The sequence below is a fragment of the Anas platyrhynchos genome, chromosome 4 (genome assembly GCF_047663525.1).
Source record: "Anas platyrhynchos isolate ZD024472 breed Pekin duck chromosome 4, IASCAAS_PekinDuck_T2T, whole genome shotgun sequence".
Lineage (NCBI taxonomy): Eukaryota > Metazoa > Chordata > Aves > Anseriformes > Anatidae > Anas > Anas platyrhynchos.
The window spans coordinates 51932786-51954539 of record NC_092590.1 but is presented as its reverse complement, the minus strand read 5'-3'; the positions used below and the strand labels follow the sequence as shown (position 1 = coordinate 51954539).

At 41.6% G+C, this 21754-nt stretch overlaps 1 protein-coding gene and 1 long non-coding RNA gene across 3 annotated transcripts in view; one reads left to right on the top strand and one right to left on the bottom strand.

The window, feature by feature from the left end:
• LNX1 (ligand of numb-protein X 1) overlaps nucleotides 1-1353 on the bottom strand; it is a 147096-nt gene extending 145743 nt beyond the window's left edge. The window contains exon 1 of one of the 2 annotated variants that reach the window (XM_072037620.1): nucleotides 1220-1353. The gene's annotated coding sequence lies outside the window, so the exon portion shown is untranslated. The remainder of the gene's footprint in view (nucleotides 1-1219) is intronic. The other variant, XM_027457080.3, reaches the window with a different exon arrangement.
• A 3507-nt stretch (nucleotides 1354-4860) lies between these two features.
• LOC119716939 (uncharacterized) lies at nucleotides 4861-21298 on the top strand. The gene is made up of 3 exons (XR_011809191.1): nucleotides 4861-5194; nucleotides 7836-7980; nucleotides 13891-21298. It is a non-coding gene; the product is annotated as an uncharacterized lncRNA (long non-coding RNA).
• The last annotated feature ends 456 nt before the right edge of the window (nucleotides 21299-21754 follow it).

The following is a 21754-nucleotide window of genomic DNA, read 5'->3' as shown; positions in this document are numbered from 1 at the left end:
TAGAAGGCATCTTCCTTTCAACTTAAGGCGGTGCTCCCAGTCCAAGCCTCCAGCCTTTTAGGTCCTGAGCTGTGAGTCAGTGGAGCTGCTGCACATCTCGACTGATTTGAGCCTTGCTTGCCGTGCCTTCGCTGAAGGGAGTGCAGTGCCATCACCGCCTCCTGGGGCAAAGCTATGAGCACACCTTCATCGAGCTGGGGCTTTCCACCTCTCCTGGGCTACTCCATCAGACTCTTTTCTACAAACTTCCATGCTGGGCTGGACAGAAGGTCCCCTCCTTTACCAAAATTTGGGGATCTGCAAAATTTGGGGATTTGGCAGCCCAATTTCCCCTGCTGTGCTTGCAGGGCAAAATCTGATCTCGCCTCTCCTGCTCACCGCCCTTTCTCAGCTATCCCCAAATAATACAAAGCTTGTTACAATCGCAACATATAAATATTTTTGCCACTAAATGGAACTGTTATTGACATTAAATCATTCTATAAAAGCACTTATGGTAGATTTCACAGATACAGGATTGCATGAAAATGCTTTATGCTGTCAAGCACTGTTTTGGGACATATAAACACCTTAAGTTCTTTGTGTATATAGAGGACAGGCTGCACGATTAGCCTGACCTGTCTTTAACATTTCCCAATCCTTTTCCAATCCTATTGCAGTTGCCCGTTTTCACCTTTAAGACAGTAACAACAAACACCGGCAGTGGGGCTGAGGGAAACCAAGCCCAAAATCTGCTTCAAACGCAGTTTTGAAAAGTTTGGGCCCAAATATTTCAGCCACTTCTAAGAACAAAGCCTGAGGGAGGGAAAAGCATTTTTTCACCCACATTAAAAGAAATACCATGCACTAGTAAGATTTTCATGGAAAAACACTCAAGCCTCTTGCTTTGAAGGAGGGACTTGGATTTGGGTGTAGGGGAGTAGTTTTTCTGTCAGCTTTTTGGTGTCGTGACTTGGCTGATTTAAGACTCTCAGAGAAATCACAGTTGGGACATGCTCAGCATGTCAGCTGTGTTTCAGAGCAGGATTCTCTCAAACCCCCAGAAATACTGTGTGCACTGGGCAAGCTTTGCCTTGGGCACATCACCTGTGTGGAAACCAAGCAAGACCCAGGAGCACACACATGAAATGTGCTCCACAGACCTTTTTTACAGGCCAAAAGTATGGAAAGAACAGAGGCACCAACAGGAGGAAAACCCAGGTACAACAGCACTGCTTACCTGAGCATCTCCCCGTCCTGAGGCTGGGCAGAGCCCAGCTCACTGGTGTGTCTCCATCCCTCTGCTGCAAGGAGCCGTGACGGATGGCCTCTCCCTCCACCCTTGCTCAGGTCCCTGTGGATGGTAGCAATTACTGGTGGCCACTAACTAAGTTACTTAAAGTGGCAGAGAGCTGTATAATAATTTCTAAGGCCTCAGGCACAGTTCAGGTACCAAATAAACACCAGTAGGATGCTGTGTTACAAAACCTTTGGGGGTAGGACTATTCTCTTAAAAGCACACTGGCAGGTTATACACGGGAACAAATAAAGACCAAAATTTAAAGACCAGTACTTGTAAGGCTAAGTTCTTAAAGTTGGCAATGTCAGCAAAAGCATGAAGTGAGACTGTCTCTACAAGACTAAAGCAGTAAAGTGAGACTGTCTCTACAAGACTAAAGCAGTTCCCTTCATGTTTGTTTGTCAGGATACCACCTTGCAATTACATGAGTGTGTAGCATTTTTTTAGCATACAGTTCCTTACCATATTCAATGCAAACGAAAGAACGGCTGTAGAAAAACAGTAGACAGAAACAGAATGAAAGTGTTTGGATAATACAGGTTCTGCAGAAAGTCATTCAGTTCACAAGATGAGGCAGGCAACTGGAGGTGAAAAAAGTTGGGCTTTTTTTTTTTTTTTTGATGGTGTTTTTATTTGTTTGTTTGAACATCCACCAGCAAACTAGCATAGCTTTCCATTTCTTCCTAGATAATACCAGATTAGCTGAACTAAACTCTTCAGTGGTCAACTATTGCATATTGCTTCTTTTTTAAGTACCTGATCTGAGTTGCTTTGGGCTACTGTGTTGCTTGTTTGCCGAGTTGCATGAGCATTCATGGAAAAGACCTCAATGCCAGAAGACCATCCCCCAATTTTTTGACATTTGCCTTCCTTTGGCTGACTTCCCTTGTACGAGGTCATCATAAGGAATATCTATTTCAATAAAGACTTCTGTAATACTTGAAACACCAAGTGGCCCTTATGACAAGTACCCGAATAAGCTGGGAAAAAAATAAGTTTTATCTTCAAAGCAGAACTTACATACCATGCAGTACATAATACAGAGGGATATGTACTGAACAAAAAGAACTTATAACATTACTGGAGAAAGGACCATTCACTCCAAACAAGGAGGAGAGAGGCTTTTACATTCATGTGGTTAAGCACTACTATTTCAGCACACTCTCAATGGAGATGTATTAAGAGTGCTCTGAAGTTTGACTCCTGGTATTTCTTTAGTGTTTCATTTTACAAACTTAATGACATTCTTCTAATATTTCTCCTGGTTCAGTTTTGATGTAAATATCAGACTTTTTTTTAATAAAAAAAAAAAAAAAAAGAAGAAAAGAAAAACAACCAACAAGAAAATTCCTTGCTGTTAGGGGATAATACCCCATTGCCCTCCGAACATCTGGTTCTGGGAAGAAAAAAAAAAAAAAAGAAAAAAAGAAAAAAAATGAAAAAGAAACCCGAAGCTTTATCTTCAAAGCAGACCTTAAATATCATGCAGTACAACAGCAGTGCTGAAGCCATTCCCTGCACAAGTTCAATGACTTTCCTATGTTCCTGTGTTAACACTGAAGTAACACATTGCTTTTGCTCTTCTAAGATTCCTTCTCAAATTGTCAGGCCACCATGTCTGTCTGGACCTGATGAGACACATAATCCCTGTACCCCAAGTGGGAAATGTACCCATGTGAGCAGGGAGAGCAAGCAGCTGCATCTTCATGCTTGTGGAGCATCTGATACAGCCCTGATAAGAAAGTGGCTGACTCAGAGCACAGCTGTACAACACATGCATTTTACTAGGGTTTGATGACTCGTGATTTCTATCTAGCAGTGTCATCTGGTTGTTGTATAGGACAGAGTTAGGAGACACCATAAGGCATGCTCTGGAGGTGAGGGAACAGGCATTCATTTATCTCTAGAGCTCTAGTTCAGGGACTCACCTTCCTCCAACACCTTGAGCTCACCCACACTCACAGCTTACTCCTGAGCCACTTTCATTTCTCCTGTACTCTGGGAGCAGCCTATCTGCTGCAGTGTGTGTGATTATTCCAAGAAGGTGTTAGCAATGAGTCAAAGCCATCAAAAAGTGATTCCCACATATGCCATAGACTCTCAGCCACATGCCCCCCACTAGATGAGCCAGACTATGGCCACCTTCGATTTTTCTGTAAACTTCTTTGCTGAGAAAAGGCTGATTCTCAGTTGTTCCTTTTGTATCAGGCTATGCTGGCCCTAAAGTGGGAGCCCACTTTCCTCATGCACATATTCTGCCCTGAGCCAAGAGACCAGCCCCAGGGCTAGACCCGCCTGAAAGTCTTCTTCTGTTCTGGGGGCTTGTTCCCTTCCACTGCTTGGCTCAGAGAAGAGAACAGCTTATTGCCTGTAAGGAAAACCTAAATCCCTACCACCTACTAAAAGACTCCCTATCTAGACCTTGAGAGCAATTCACAGGCTTTCTGACTCCTCCATAGAGCTGGATGGGCAAACACCCGTGATTGCCAAAAAGCCTTCTTCCAGATATGGGTGGCCAGGAAAGAGACCGCTCTGTAACCAGGGCCAAGATCCCATCAGATACAAGTCTGGCAATTGTGATCCAAGTAATGGAAATGCCCAGACCATGCCTTTCTGAATAGCTGTAGCCAAAAATACCAGTGCACAAGGATTTATAAACTGTGCTGTTTAGCAGTGCTGCCCTACTACAAAACAACAGCAGGGTAAACACAACACTTTGGAGTCAGACTAGGAATGCAGAGCTCACTTCTTGCCTTATGGAAGACCACCCAATCTCCAAACACTGATCAATGATGGTTTGTGCATTAAGAAATTGCCAGGTTTGGCAGAATTGCTTTCATTACATTGTATACATTTTGTCTCTGTGAGAAGATGATCTGACTTGGAAACAGTTTACTGAATGGTGTTGCTTAAAAATACAAAATGAAGGAATATTTGTATTTATCTTTAGTTCTTTGGATAATTTCCCATTTAACAGTTTAAGGGAAAATATCATTTAGAATAAATACCTACTGGTTATGAAAAATTCACATCTTTCTTTTATGGCAACAAAGACTAAGCATCAATGATGTCTTTTACCTGTATCAGACTCATGGATGGCTTTTTACTTTTGGATGTTTTTACTTCTTGAGCTATCAAGATGACAGAACTTTTTGAGAAAATCTGAGTCATAGATCATAAGTTTAACATAGCTGCTTTACGGTTCAGGCCTGCAAGCCAACAGACACGTAGCCCTTACATGGACCTCAAAAAATTATTTATTCTATCCCCCCACATGGTACACTGAAAAAGGACTACCTAACCATCCTCATCAGACCTAGTTTAACCTGCTCTTAAAAAGCCACCAATGAAGATGATTCTTCTCCACTTGTGGTCATGTTGTGAGACTGAATACAATAATCTTTGCAAAACTTTTGTCAGCAGAAATTTAATTTTTTCCTGAAGGCCATTAATGACCTCACTAGATAGCAGTGTATTTAACACTGGTCCCTGTGGTACCACACAACAATCCCCAGCCTATTTAGTTACAATTCCCTTTCGATGACCGCATTTTGAGATCTGTCAGCTAGCCATTTCTTAAGTCACTTGCTAACTGCCTTGCTAGATATGCTATAGCAGTGCTCTGTAATCAGAATGTTATGTGACGGTAATGCGCCGCAGAAGCCCGCTGTGCTAGCTCTCTGCCTGTACCAAGCCTTGGCTCTTGAGTTCTGACATCAGGCGTGTTTAACAGCTACTAGTATTAGGGGCCCTACAAACAGCTCTTCAAGGAACCTCTACTGCAAGTCAACCAGAGCTATAGCAGTGGAACGGATGAAACCAGATCTGTGTCCTGCTTCCCCTTTCCACATCTATTTCCCAGTTTTTCACAGAACATGCAGGATCAAGTTTTGAAACATGTCATCTGCTAACACGGTAAGAAATGGTCTGTGGGTTGAAAATTACTGGGACAGGATCTGGCAGACTGATCCTTTTGCCTTGTTTCTGTAGGAAAAAAAAAGCTGAATACTCTTAATGTTCTTAACTATGTTTTTTGCATCCCCCTGGTAACCAACAAACTGAAAAGCACGTCATTGTTCTCAGGAGATGCAAAGATAGCCTGCCACTGCTTTTAAAAGAAGATAAAGACGTTGAAGCATTTTTTATATCATTAAAAATTTAACCGTCATCACTGATCCTGACTAAAAAAACAATAATCTTGGTACTTCTTCTGTCCAACTTTCAAATTTCTTTATGTCCTGGCTGCCTTTAACATCTTCAGTTGTTTAACTCCTGAGGATGGTTTGGGATTAATTCATTTTAAGAGGAGGGAAACACACAGATCTCTCAGAAGTAGAGTTTAAGCCCTTCTCCTCATCTCAGCATCACTTGGTACTCAACACTGTCAATCCCTCCATATAAATTCCAACTTTCCCATGCACTGTGCAGGCAGCCCAGCACCCAGCTGGCACCCACAGAGAGCCAGGGAGATGTCTTAAAGACCATCACTGCAGAACTCCTGTTCTTTGTGTGTTTACTCTGAGGTGCCTTAGAAAACTTGAACCCAAATGTGAACAATGGCAAACAGTTTGTTTCAACAAAATTCTTTAATGAGTTGTGATGGGCCTTTGGGAGAGTGAGGAATACAAAAGGCACTTGATGATGGGGAAAAAAAAAAAAAAAAAAAAGTGAAATCCTAGAGATAAATAAAGATTTCCTTTATTGTGCAATAAAATCGGTCTTTTAAAATTTAACCAGTCCTTTCAAAATATTTCAAACTCCTCTCCCACCCTGCTGTGCTGCCACAATTGCAGCAGAAAACAACTAGGGAGGAAACTAACAGGACATTGCTGATACTGCTGCTTTTTAAACATGCTTTTCTGCCTTAGTTTCCCTAATAGCAGCAGCATAATGACATAAAATAAATGACATTTTTCCCATAGCACATTTAAAGAGTTAGATGTCATTCTCCTTACATGAAATGCATGCTGCTCTGGGACTCTCAGATCACATGGTTTGGGATCCAAAAGATCAAAAGACTTTTTCTGAAACAGGTTTGGCTCTGGCTGTCAAAAAGAAACCTTTTAAGTAACACACATTATTTAGCATGTTTTCTGTTTCTTTGTTTGTTTTGCAATATTATTGACTTTGACGCAATATTATTGACTTTGGGGAAACCTGCATAGATGTGTCTTGCTCCTGCATGATGAACCATCATTCCTGAGAGAGCTTTGAACCAAAGCATGACCCAGCTTTGAAAACGCTGATTATTATTATTATTATTATTTGTTTAGAAAACTTTCATGGCCTGGAAGCCCAGTACTCAGAAAGTGAAAGGCATACTACATAAAGGTTTTAAATGATGGCAGAGGCTTGCAGTTGCCCAAGTATGTATTGTGTGTTACTTGTGAATTTCCTGCCTTTTTGAATAGTAAGTGGCAAGACTTTCCTCACACTTAGTTAGTTATATTAAAAAGTCTTTAAAAGCCATGTGATATGGGCACATAAAACGTCTTTCTTTCAAAGTAATTTCACAAAACCCTGTTCTCAGGATGGATCATGTATCTTCTGATTGCATAGAAAGTGCACATTGATGTTTTGTGGAAGTAAAGCATGTGTTTTTGAAATGTTCCAGAGATCGACATACATGGAAACACAGGAGCATTATTTTCAATTACTGGTGGCAAAAGTTAATCTCCAAAATTAATATTTGGGTTCCTAGATATGAATTACAGAAAGATCCATCTATAATCCCAGCATTAAGCATCTAATCTGTGTTCTACAAATGTACTAGTAACTATTATTAAACCTTAAAATCAGGTGTTGTTTTTGTTGTTGTTATTGTTCTTTAGCAAACAAAGTAGAAAGCTGTTATTTATTGTTAGCTACCATAGCACCTTCAGAGTGAGAAGGGCCAGCAGAATAAAAAAGGACTTCATTGTGCCTTTGCAGGTCACAAATTCATGTATAATACAAGTCTGTTGACAGAAAGAACTAATTACACCCATTGCATCTTCCCAGGAGTTCTGTAAGGTGGGGTCAGAGCTCTACTGGAAAGGTGTGGTATACCTGGCTATCAAAACATGCTTCCTCAACCCGTTCTCAAAACCCACTTCAGCAAACACCACCACCGTTTCCCATGGGAACCAATTGTATGTAGGTCAACAGATGGTCCTCCTCTTTGCCTGCTTGCTTAGGCTTGAACCCAGCAATCCACAGTCACTAATCCCTTTTTCAGGCAGGCACTCATTGACTTCTTTTCATCTTCTCAAAAAATAAAAAATGAAGGGAGTGTGAAGAAAAAAGAGTAATCAGAAGGAATGTGCAGTTTTTGATGGTCTCAGATCTGAATTAAAGGGCAGAGACTCTCTTGTGGCAACATCCTAGCAAACAGTTACAATAAATGTGGCTGTTTGTTGTAAAAATGGGAAGAATTTTGCAAACATTAGGATTATTAGACATCTGCTTTTGTGGTGCTCCAATCAGAGCTTGGAAGCCATTCTTTTGCAGAGAGACATCAGAGAGCTCAAAATGTTTTACAAGAAGAGGCAACTTCATTTTTTTTTTCCATTTCCAGATGTGGACACCATGACAGAAGTGACAGTTATCTCGCATCACAAGAGCACATCTGAAGGCAGAGCTCAGAAGAGGAGCACATGCTATCTATCCCACTGAGCCACATGACCCCATGCCAAAGGAGAAAATACTGTGGGAGATTTGGGGTAAGACTGGAGGAAATGACTTGACAGGTCCAGAAAAACAAGCTCAGAGCCTCCTTTTTTTAAGATAAACGGCATTTTGAAGACTTTAAGTCAAAATTACAAATTAAACCAGCTAACTGATTAGCGTCAGAGCCAGTAAGGAATGCATTTGTTAGCAAAAAATGATAACATGATCAAAGTTGAGTGTGGATGCACTGCACTGCACTATCTGCACTGGCCCGACTCATAGCACCACTCATTCAACTCAGTCATAAGAAGCTGAGAAAAAAAAAAAAAAAAGGAAAAAAAAAAAAAAGGACACCTTCTTGTTTCTGTTTATCTGTGAATTGAGAAAATACAGTTGAGAAGGGACCTAAACTCTCTTTGAATGGACTAAGGGCCCATTCTTAGTCCCACCTTCAATGAACACTAGTAAATCTGAGGGTATGCTGCAGCTGCCTGGATAACGGGATTCCACTCTCCTGGCTTCATAGAGCAGGAGTAAAGAGTTCTATGGCCTCTGATGCTTTCTGGAGGAAAAGGGAATGCAGGGTTGCTCTACAACACCTAGAAGGAAGGCCACTGACATGAATAAGCAAGGAATGCTAGGGCCCTTTTGTAGCCTGGTTAGATTGGAGACATGATTTTGGAAGCTGAATCCCATCCCTTTCACCTGGCACCCCCATCCATGCTTCAGTCCTGCAGATCTGAGGGCATGAGCTGGTTGTCAGGACAGATCAAGGCAAAACATCATGAGTGCTTTCTGGTATGGTGCAACCTCAGGCCTTGCTTATTCCCCTGGAGAGTTTCCTGCACACACATAATCATAGAATCATAGAATCATAGAATCATAGAATATCCTGAGTTGGATAAGGGTAGTAATAACAGTAAAAAAGCTCCAGGGATTGTCCTGTCCAAACCAAATCACTTCTAACCCTTCCACTCTTCAATCATCTTCTTACTGTTGGGCATAAACCACCCTGTGGTTGGGGAAAAGATAGGCTATTTCAATAATAATGGGTCCCACCAAGGCTGATATATATATTCTCATTCACATATCAGCTTGTTTCTGCGTAAACCCATGGGCTTTTTTCCATTATGGGCTTCCATCCAACATTAGGCTCTTGCATTAGCTGGCCAGAAGCTGAATTCCTAAAAATATTGACAAGGAACATGTCAATACCTGCAAGTAGTGATACCAAACAGGCCTCGTGTGAGAGCAATGATCTTTTCAAACACAAAGGACGATCTGGGGAGCCCTTTAGAGCTGGTCAGTTCTGCTTGCTAGCCAGTGCTGGGCTTTGTGGCCAAGGACCTGAACCTCTTCTTCTCCAAGAACGCTCCCTCCACCACCCTAATGTCTTCAGCAGATACAAAATGGTTCCAGAGGCCATACATTTTCTCTTGGACACATATAAGCAGTCCCTAATGGTTTCCATGGCATATTGCTATTTTTATATCCTCTTCATTTTTCAAGCATGAGGAGAAGTCATCCAAGGAGCCAACAAATCGTGATGAAAGGATCAATTTCAGACAGATTTTTGCAGTATGAGGTCTATCTGCATGAAGACCTGGCATTATATCTTGCCATCCCCCTGAAGAATCATCAGCAAACACCCCTGGGCAACACCTTTTCCTAAAACATTTTGTAACTTTTTGTTGTACAGTTAAAAGCTTCCTGGAACAACTCTCAGTGCATCCCTTCTCTAGCTATGAATGGACTCAGCAGCCTATATTACAGCCATAAATTTCTTTCTACCTCTCAATTTCGGCTTCTTTAAATTCATCCCAACCCATCCCCGTTTTGCTGCTCCTGGCAGATGAAGTCCCCAAGGATTTTCTCTGGCCCTTTCTTGCTTTCTGGTCTGCTCTTTGTGCATGAACGCTTCTCGCCCATACCCTGTGGCTACAGCTGCATCCTCCTGTGGTACCCCTCTCCAAGTGCCCTCGGGATACAGCTATTGTCAATTGTTCCTCCTGCCTCAGACAAGGAGCTGTTCTTCAAGGACAAACCCCGTACTGAACTGGGACCAGGCAAAGGAGGAAATCAACTCTTGCCTCAGCTGGTGTCTTGAAGATAAAGGGAGGGCTTCTGCAAAGAAGTTTCTCTGTACATAGCTGAAGATCTAAAACATGTAAGTGGGTTTTACAAGATGTCCAGGAATTTGGAGTGGCTCAAACATTAAAATGGCAAGGCAGTAACTATTTTGGATGAGCCATCTTTCAGTCATTATGCTTGAATGATTTCACATTTTCATCCATTGGATGATGAATTTCTCAAAATGAGACAAAAATATATAAGCATAACTTCCATGATAGAAAGACACAATATATTTTAATGTGGTCTAATGTCAAGTGGAGGATTTATCTACAAGAAGAAACTGATGTTGCCAAATGACTAGTCCTACAAACTGATCCAGTTAAACTGACATAAAAGGTTCTTTTTACACCCTTTTTCCAGTGTAAAAGTAGCTTATATTTTTAAATACATTTGTTCCAAACATCTCCAAAATGCTGAGCCTATGGCAGGATCCACAGCATTTTACTGGCAGTAAGAAAGACAGCCATGGGTAACTGTGTTACCAGCTTTTAGATCCTTGGCTCCTCTGGAGCCAGGTTATGCCTCAGAATAAATTGAAATGGCATGTCACACACTGCAGAAGCAAGCAACACTTGGAGTGATACAGGGATCATACTTGGCAGGAAAACAAAAGCAACCTAACTAGCTAAGCATCCTATACTGTTCATAAAATGTAATTTGTACAATTACCAGTTCTGCTACTGCAGCTTCAAAACAATAAGGGCTAAAATGCTCTTTTGAGAGGATACTTTTATCATACCTGGGGTTTGACCAAAAAAAAAAAAAAAAAGGTATTATAAAAGGTATTATCCAGTCTTATATTTAACACTCTGCAAGACAATTTTGATGTGGAAAAGCAAAATCTTCTTCCAGTATAGACGTATGTTCTATTTACATTTCTGTCAGTCCTAGAATTCGGCAAAGCAGAATACAGTTTCCCTGGAATACAGCCCAGGGAAGAATTGGTGAATAGTTTATATTTTATAACAGTGCCTTAAGTCTCTGTTATTGGCTATGCATTTGGAATAGGACATTTCCTGAGTCCTCATCTACTGCCACAGCACTACAACACTAAATCAAGCTTTAGGTTTTTGTTTGCTTGTTACTTTGGGAATTTTCCTCATTTAAAGGTATATTGCTCTGTTATACGAAGAGGCGAAAAAGAAACAAAGAGAACAAAAGACTTTTGTTTTGAAAGAGGAAATATGGTATTAGCAGTTGCATTACACGTGTAATAGAATAAATATTTATAATGCACACCACTTCACATTCTTAATTTGTATGAAGGCTCTTTATTCTCAGAAATAAATAATATTCCCTTTAGTATTCAGTGATAATTAAAAATCAGAAAAATTAGTATTACAATAGATGTACATGCAGCAAGACGATTATCTGCTGCCTCACACAAGACCATTTAAACAGAAAGATTGTGTCTACCAAGGCAAATCATTCCCTTGATACTTTAATTTAAATACAACACTTCAGATGGTTTGTATTTAAGCATGTTGGATTTCTTTTACTTTGGATGCAGTATTTTTTTTCTTCCTTTTTCTGTAGCCTGCATTCTTTTGGAGTGTCAGGGGCTGCAACTTGTTTCACTAAAGCCAAAAATGTGGTTTTGCTTTGTATACTTAGCACTAGTTTCTATGTAAGATACACACTGGACAAATCTCAAGTAAAGGTCTCTTCCAGCAGAAGGTCAGACGCTTGGTGCCTTTTCCATATGTTCTGAACTGCGCTGCTGGCTGACTGTGTGTTGAAAAGGAGCTTTGAGAAAGAAGTTGAGTGTTACTTGCACATCTGGAAATGTTGATGGTCAGTTAGATTTTAAAGCTCTATGGTCATTCGCCACAGCAAAGATTCAACATACCTTCAAGGCAAAAGCAGTGATTTCCAAATGCTCATGACATTCCATTGGTCATTTGAAATGAAGAGAGAATGGATTTTAAAAAATCTAACAAATGACCTTACACCCTTCAGAGTCCCTATGTGCTCCCAATGGTGTCTAAACTTTTACACTGCTTTTGCAGTAAGACAAAACATTTATGGTTTTTGTTTTGTTTTGCAGTAAATTAAAATTGTCGATATAATTTGCATCACGAAGTTCATCCTGAAAAAATTAAGGGAAAAGGAAGACAGGAAAATAATCTCAAGCAAGAAGAAAACACTGTTTTTGTGCTGAACGTGGCTGAAATGGAGCAAACAAATTTTTCTATTTGTAGCTAACTAAATGAAAAAAATATTGTGCTTATAAAGAGAAGTATACACACAGAGATAAAATCTCTTATATTCACAAAGTGATATGTTTTATGTACTACACTCTTACAAAATCTTTTTTTTTTTTTTTTCATTTCAAGAAAGCATTGTATGTTTATCCAGTCTCCTGGATTACAGAGAAGGGACATATGGTGAGCATTTCTGGACCATCAATCAGATTCTAGTTCATCAGTCAAATCTATACAATGTAAATACTGTCTGAAAGAACAAGGTTCTTTTTTTTTTTTTTTCTTTAGTATAAGTTGTAATATTATTTATTGAAGTAGTTGCAGTTTCTTTATTGGAAGCATTTTCATTTTTTTCAGTTTGAGGATTTCATCACCTGACATGCCTTCAAGAGATATAATTTTTCTGAAAAGAATGGAAAAGCACCTCTAAAAAACAACCTTCCTACATCTGAAAATATAAAGTCAGAGACAGTCAAAATCATTCGTCACTTTAGTTAAATGTTGTCCCAAGGTTGCAAAGGCCTTCTGTGCTTTCCCCAAATGTTCTGTATTTCCTGCTAGGATCAGTGATTTTCACTTCATTTTATTTGGCCTGTTTGTTGGGCTCTTTTAGTTTGCCTTTGACACTGAAGTGATTTTCCCAGGAAGACTTTACCTTGGTCTGCATCTTATTTGCAGCTAATATGTTCATCTGGCTTCCCAATACCAAAAGTCCTTCAGCTAGCATAGGACCATCATGCTACAGGAGATCAACGACTCTATTCTGCAGCCACATAACTGCAGCCCAAACATGTAATTTGGGAGTGGGCTGAGCGTAGTGTTTTCTCAGGCTGCATCCATTTGGGTTCAGCATTATATTCCCCACATGTAAGATAAACTCTCTTTCTTAAATATGTGCATTCTTAGAGGCAGGTCTTGCAAGCTTAAGGACAAATGAAGAGATTGAACCAAGGAAATCTTGTTGTGCTGCAGTGTTAACTTAACCAAAAGTGTTGACTTGCTAAACTGTAGGAAAGGTTATCAGGCTTTTTATAAGGCTTATCCAGCATTGCAAGTTTAACAGGTAGCATAAAAGTGAAGACAAGCAGCCTCAGCTACCTTGTTGTAGCGCAAACAGTGGAGCAGCAGCCTGCTGTGTAAGCAGGCTTCACCATCAACACAAGCAAAGTTGGCTGCATAGTTACCAGGTCTCTGCTGAGCCCTTTTTATGCCTCTTTCAGTGTATGGAAACTGCAGATGCAGGTCTTTGAAGGCACAGAATGTGCTTTTGAGCCTGAAAATAGTGCCAGTCAGACTCCAAAAAGTGGCTTCTTTCTCTTTACCAAAGGTCCTGTTGCAAGGGTCAGGCTCTCTTGTCCTTTTCTCCATTTACACTTCTATATATAAAATAGTTATCTATTAAAAAAAAAAAAAAGTTTATTTTTTAAATATTTTAAAATCTTTTAAAAAGTGATTCTTTTAAAATCTCTAATGATAACCTTTAAATTATGGAATAAACTATTCTAATACTGTATAAACTATATTTTAACATGACCAGTTGTGGTAAATATTTTGGAGCATAGATAAACAAGATGGCTTTTTTTTTTCTTCCTTTTTTTTTTTTTTTTTTTTTTTTTTGAATGCTAGGCTAATTGTTTGTGAAACATTCTTCAAAACCTCTTGAGAAAATGCTGAAAGAGACATCCCAGAGCTGCAGGGAAGCGTCAGGCTCTATGAGGCAGGCGGAGTGGAAGATGACACCAGCGAGATCCTCGGGGGCAGTCGCTTCAGGGCTGGAGCCCAGACCACGAATTGCAAAAGAAACCTCTGAGAAGTTCAGGGAAACACAGTCTAGTAAAGTCATGCGAGAACAAATCCTCACATTTGGGTTTAAAGGGAGAAGTCTGAAGGTGTTCAGTCAGTTTGCTTGCATCTATCTCCCTGGCGTGCTACAACCAGACACATGGGGTAGGGCTGTGGCAAGGCACCAAGATGCTCACCCTGGCCCCAGTGCTCAGCTTTTGCTGTGACAATTGGAGCCTAGTGCCACTAGTTGTGCCTACAAGAATGACTACGGTGTTGGGATGGACATGGCACCATGCAGTTATTCCCTGCGGCTTGTGTTTCAGGTGATCTCTTCCTTTACAAGCTATGGATTGATTTTAAAGGGCTTTAGTGTAATAGGCTTATCCCTGGCCATGTTTAATCCATTAATCTTTTCGACATGCATTAGTTTGCTAAGAGGCAAGGCCAATTCAGGATGACAGTGAAAAAGAGACCACATTCAGGCAGTAATTGTTTCCATGTCAAAGACCAAGGCCTAATCTGCATATGGCTAAGAGGTTCCTTTTAAAGTTCAGCACAACTGGGAGCACTGTTAATATCGCAGGCATTACTTTATCTCACACATGGTCTGTAGATCTGAGCTAAATTAAAAAGCGATTAATTTGCAGATCTGATTCACCTCTGGGATTTCCTGAGTGTCCAGCCCAGATCTGCCTTCTTGCTGGACACCCTGGTGCAAAAGCCATTGCTGTTGCCACACAAGGTGAAGAGCCAGCAGGTAAATTCTTGGGAAGCGGATGGGATTTCCAAATATAACTTCAGGAAATTTCATATTATCAAGGATCTAGCTATTTAACAAAGAGCAGATGATTGATATTAATCACACTGAAGTAAGCGTGCAATGTTCTTGATTACAGTGTTACATCTGTGCTGACTCAGGGCTTGCTAACATGTTATGCTGAAATGTTGTTCCTTCAGCCGTACTTTACACTTCACCCTTGCCAGTAATCCCAGCTCCCTTGAGCAATATCGGCATTTTGGTGCCTTGCACTAGCAATACTGATTTTAAATTTAAACTTGTGACACGAATAAACATGAGCAAAAGCATGAGAAGACAGAGGGCAGGAATCAGCAATGAATTAGGTATCCTAATAGGTGGCTGTTGAAAGATGGTGACTTCCAGTCCTGTGCCACCAGAACAGGGCCCAGGATTGTGTGTTGGACAACGAGGCTTCCTCTTCAGGCTGTGCCACCATGCTGCCCACGACATGCTTGCTACAGCACTACTACAGCACTGCAAACTCTCTCTGACACACTTGCTCTCCCCAGAGCCACGCTCACTTCTGTGTTTACCCAGCTGAGTTGGGTATTAGCGGCAGAGAAAGCCAGGAGCAGGGCAGCACGCCTTCTTATATCAGCTTACAGCAAGGGGGCTATACTCCGCTGGTGTTCTGGGGCCTTACCCCACTGATGAGACCAGTGGGTCTGAGTGCCTTGACACTGAGAAGAGAGCTCAATACAGGTCTCACAGATGTCAGATGCCCACCACAAGCCTTAGCATGCTCAGTACACCCACAGACTTCAGCAGAGGAGCACCTAGTTCTGGATCTGACTCCAGCCAAGGCTCCAAAGCAGTGAGTTGGGTGTTCCTGGGAGTGAGTGGGAGCCTTAAGCATGTGGACAGTCCAGGAAGTAGGGAGGCCTTATGGTACGCGGGTGCATCCAGGCTGGGACAGCAGCTAAGGGCACCTTTGGAGATTGTCTTCATGGCTTTAGGCTCCCTGTACACCTCCCAGACCTTGCTCAAGTTGCCCAAGTTCCTCCATGATTCTGACATTTAGTGGCTTCTTCAAGACAGAACAAGCAACAATTTCCTTGTCTGTGCTATACCCAGCACAGCCAATCGTTCTGTTCCTCTGGGCTGAGTAACTCAATTTTTTTATGGCTAAATATTGCAAAAGGCACACTGCCCTCCATGGAAGGATCACGCGACAGCCCCCAAAACTGCACCAAGGAGCCAAAAGTTAACTGAGACCTACAGATCCAGCCTCAGAACAAGCAATGATGCCCAAGGAAGCCAATGGGGAGGAACATTATTCTGTGATTACTACCTCTGAACAGAGTACCATTCCCATATCCTGACTCAGAACAGACCCTCATTGTAGATAATCACTGCAGCAATCTGGTGTGTAAGAAAGAAGACATTAATTTAGCTAACGTTGTTGTGTTTCTACTTTGACCGCGACAGAAACAGCTCCTAAGCATGGTACAAACTCCAGCGTAAGCACTGCTTCTTTCTGTGAACAGGGAACAAGGCTGAACACCTCTCACACTCCCTTCTTGTCAAACAAATCTGCATGCACAGTAACACAGTAGGCTGTCATTTCTTGTTGCCCCCAGTGCAAGAGGGTTCCCATTTGCTTCATTATCAGAAGTTATTGCTTGGCTTTGATGTTGTTCCCAGTTAAGTCAATGGGAGTTCTGTCTTTAGCCATGTTGGAGCAGCATTATACCAGCTCTACACTCACGCTCTTCAGGAGATGCCTGTTATGACTCTTCTGGGATATTGTGCCTTGAGTATTGCAGCTGCTCTGCTTTTCAGTTTGTCAGCATTATATATCCATTTAGGTTTTCATTTAGCTGTGTTTCAGACACCTCATCCAAACACATAAGCATTTGATAACAGAAACACTCACAGAACTAAAAAGTTGCAATACCTTCTTGCAAAAATGAATCAGTACAGTTGGATGCAGAAACTTTGGAAGGACAAATGGCAAGAACAAATTAATCTGGCAGTGGATTTTATCAGCCATTGACATGCTTCGTAGATGGAACACTGAAAAAAATGATGAGCCATTCCTGGGGCTAGTTATGAAAACACTCACCCTTAAAGAAGGACCTATTAGTTAGCCAGCCAGCTATGAAAATAGATTGACTGTAGCTGTTTTTAAAACAGCTCTGTAAAGACTGTGAGCACATCTGCTGTGTGTTAAACTGGAAAAATTTGGCACCTGAAAAACTGCTACATACAATGTAACGACTGTCAGGCCCTGTAATATATACCACAGCAAGAACTCTCTGCAATACAAAGCAGGATAAATCAGACTGGAGAAGCAATATTAGACTCCGGACACAATGTACAGAGCATAAATTCAACATGCTGCCTGAAGGAGAGCACAGGCACAGAAACTTGCTCAAGCAGTGGCTGCTGCTGCAGAAGTTAGGCTTTAGATGGCCGTGGTCCATCCCATTAACCTATGCCAATGGGTGAAATGGCCTCCAGCCCCTGCTCCTCCTGGCCCTAGGGTGGCAAGGAGGACCAGCAGACCAATAGGTCCTCCTGTGTGTCAAGGCAGAGGGCTGGCAGGGCTGTGTTTTCCCCAAGGAGGGGATCTGGGAAGCAGATATGATTCATCTGCTAATGACTTTTTGAGTTGTACCTAAAACAGAGCTTGTGGCAAAGCTGTGTCTTAACCCATTGGCTGCTGAGCACTTCAGATGTGCAAGGACAACACCTCTCTCTCTGGGAATATTGTCCTGGGAGGACAGTCTCTACCTCCCACCACACCACTGCAGGCAGGAAGGAGCCTGACAGAAATTATTTTCTCCTTAGCCTAATCTGACCATCAGCAGCCTGGAGCAGCTCCAGATGACCTCTTCCTGCACTCACAAGACAGACCTAGTTAGCTCTCTGGGTTCTCACCCAGCAGGGTTCAACTGAAACACCCTAGAAGACAACACCCAGGTAACTCAGGCTGCGGATGTCCCCTCCAGCAGGTGGGCATGCAGACAGTGGAGGATCACCAGAACCTCTCTGCCTGGCTTGGAGGGGACCCAGAGATGAGGCTCAGGTAGCACCAGGCAGATGAGAGCAGTGGGTGAGGACCAGGCTGCAGACCTGGGTGTTTTCCCAAGATGGGTGCCAGAAACTCCAGGTTTCCTTTCCTTATATTTTCACTGCAGCTGTTCATCACCAACAGCAAGCTCTGCAGCATTTAATAGTTGCATTTGAATTCTCATATGGATACTGGAGAGGGAGAGAAGAAAAGAAGTAGGGGCTTCTGAGGATAGGCCAACTTTGTTCCAAGTTTACTGAAGCATATTTTGGGACTAGCATGCTGCACGGGGGACAGAGCCTTGACCACAAAATGGCTAAAAGCCCTATAACAGATTTATAAAGGGAGTGGTATGGGAAAGTTTTAGAATGAGAAAATGATGCAACTTTCCCTGGGAGCTGGAAAACACCAAAATATATGTATACTGTGTATCGAGTATAATGATTGTTGGTTGTGACTCATCAGCCACATAAACTTCTATTACCTAGAATCTTCCGTGGAAGGGGGGTAGAAAGAAACGGGGAAAGTCATCAACAAAGGTTTGTTTTCTGTATATATATTTGTTTTGTTTTGTTTTTGTTTTAGGTTCAATGCATATAACTGTACACAAATGGAAATGCATGCCATGGAAATTCTACAGCTTTGGGGGTTAACATTAGAAAAGAACGCTGCAACTTCCTGCAAAAAAAAAAAAAAAAAAAAGTGACTTTTTTTTTGTTTGTGCAATTTTCACATCAGAAGTTGAGAGTGTTCTTTCGTTTGTTTTCTTTGATTGTTTGTTTCTTTTTTTTCTCTTGTATGTGTGCATCACTTTGTGTATGTACTCTTTAGCAGTATTCTAGCAGAAGTTTTAGTATTGTACAGCTTGCCTAGTTAGCCGGAGCTGGGCATCTAAGGGTTTACATTCAGATATCATCTTCCCCATGCAAGCTTTTGGCTAATTAAGGGGCATCCAACCAAGAAAGAAAAGTCTATTTCAGTCACCAACAGCAAAAAGGTCAAATACTGGGAATGAAATATTAGCTCATAGTCCAGAGCTGAGAATGATTCCCCTAAGAAACTTGGAAGAAATGTCAAATAATGAATATGCAAAGTGCTTGCAATTTGTGCTTTCAGGAAACAAAATCAACCAGACTGTTAATTACAATCATTTGCCTAATTGTAGTTAGGATCTTCACATGTGGGCTAGCAGCCATCTACCACAATGTCTAAAGGCCTTTTAGAGGATTAAAGTTAGGACAGGGAAGTGCAGCTTTGTTTAGCTCTGTTTTCATTGTGTGCAAACTTTAATTTGCTTCTGTATTTTTTTCCTGATTGCTTTCTTTGGGTGGTTTGTTTCTACTACATCCTGGGGCTTTTTACTTTCCGTAAGTAACACCTGCTGTTGAGAAATCTCCGGGTTCCGTCGCACGTACATCCTACACTCTCACATTTGAGGACTCATTTAGTTCTAATGGAAATCATCTGCTTTGGGTGGTCCTCATTGCATACACTAATTTCCATCCAACACTCTGTACAAAGCCAAGGAGAGAGTGGGCCCCAGTAACACAAGCTTTCGGAAGCCAACTCTGCCAAGCAAGCCTGTTACAGGGTTCTGAACAAACCAGAGCTCTGTTGAGATCAACAGTTTAATTCACAGGCATATTCCTGCAAGTCACAGATCACTATCAGCAAATTTTTACCCAATAAGAAGGAACACAGCCTGCCAGGCTGTCATACACAGAAGAGTAATCTCATAGGGCCGTGCTGTTCAGGCACCAGGAAATAACGAGGAGCCCACGCAAAGCCAAGGGGGTTGGAGCATGCTGATAACACAAGCACCAGAGCTCTTGACAGAGGGAAATTTGGGGGAAGTTTGGGCTCTCCAAAATAGTTTTCTTTCCTCCTTAACATTATTTTCAGTGTTATCTGGCTCAGAATCAGTAACTGGTTTCCATCCAGTTATTATTTCAAATGGGTCCCGGAGAACTCCTCAGGCATCTTAGTCATTTTTAAGTCCCCTGTGAAAGCAAGGCAGAACCAAAGTACTGCAGTCCTAATACTGCATAATGGCCTGATTCACAATCTGTGCTGCAAGTTTCCTGCACCACAGGTGTTGGATGGGGCAGGGGAGAAGTTGCAGACCCATGCAAATGTGCTGGACATCAAGAAGCTAGTTCCCATCAGCAGGCTGAAGGAAAGGGCTGACGCTGCCTCCGCGTTATCTCGCTAATCTGCCGGCCCATGAGAACAGCGGGCTGTGTGGGGTTTGCCAGCACACAGATCTGTGGAGGTTTTCACAAAAGTCAGACTGTGCTTATTCAGCTTTGCAAGAAAACAGGAAATTTTTTGGAGTGGGAAGCTTTTTCCCAAATAGCAAAGTTTTAAAAATTGGAAATATCCTTACACAGTAGTGCTGAGTACTAGGGAGTAATCACTAAAAATATCTGTCTAAGCTCAAATTCACCCAGGACATGAAAATCCATCCTGCTTTGTGGTTTGTGTAGAACTGAAGCGCTTACCCCTTGCAATATCCTGTGGATTTGACGTAAGCATCTGCATGTTCTCACCACATTACCTGTCACCAGCACTCCCGTGCTCTGTCACACATGCTGCTTTCCCCAAAAGAACGGCAGCCACAGTCTCTCTGTGGTCCCTCCATCTTACCAATAAGGCCAGTGAAGTAGAATTGAGCTTGTAATTTTCTTCTGTTGTTGTCACTAAGGAAAATATTATTAAAAGAGCTGTGGCCACACTAAATTCTGAATTCATTCATTTCTGATTTCTTCTCTCTGCACAGATAAGAACAACCTAGGGCCTCTTAGTGTGTTTTACATCAAAGACTGATGAAGAGTCCTGACAGCCTTGATGTCAGTGCTGTAAATAAACCATTAATCACACTGCCATTGCAGGGAACAGCCTTCTCCCAGAGGGCATGAACCTTCTTCAGGTCACTAATATAAACCACATCTCCTCTAATCCAGTGGGGTAGTGGTAATGTCAGGGTTTTCAAGGTGGGCTGACTCCGTGTCGGGGGGATACTCCATTACTCTCATTTTAACGCACAGGTCATTGTTACGGTTCCCGTGGATTATACATGGTCAGTTAACAGAAAAGTAGTTACAGTAAATTAAATAAAGTGTATTGCAGTTGGAGTTGTGGAGGGAAGAAGAAAGAGTAGAAGGCTCTGTGTCATGTTAAAACTTGCTGCTCTGGAGTTGAGTACTGCATAAAAACTTGGTACAGAGATGTAAGAGGAATAATAGGTTCAGCGATCTGGCAAGGAACCAGAACAATGTGTTTCAAGTAGACACAGCAGAGCCTAATGCTGTCAATATCAGAAATGTATTGATTATTAATGAAATATCTAATTTTTTTTAAATCAACCTCAGGTCATTGCCTTGCCAGCAATATTCTGAATAACATTAAATATCATGAAAGGCTGTAACTGACTGTTCAGTAATATCATCAGTGGAAATAACATACTATATATACATATATAGTATATATTTTAAAAATACTGTATGTATGCAATATGTATGTTATAGATATTATATATAGTATAAACATTATAATGCATATACACACATATATATGCATATAAAAAGGATTAGGATGTTTTGGAAATAAAGCTGAAACCAAAGTTGGTCCAATCTGTACTCTCTGGCTGAACTGTTTCAGCCATCATGGGTGAACTGCAAATAGAAACCCGGTGTCCTGACAGGGCAGCTTTTGCGATGGGAACCACCTCATTAAACACAGCCATCTGCATCTCCCTGTGAAAAACCAGCGGAGAAGCGATGATATGGCAGAGCTGGTTGTCACCTCCCTGCCTTGGGGACTTCAGAGGGCTGGCTGCTTGTTCCAGGAGTTACTCAAAGAAGCCCTGAGTCAGGGAGCTCAGGATTATT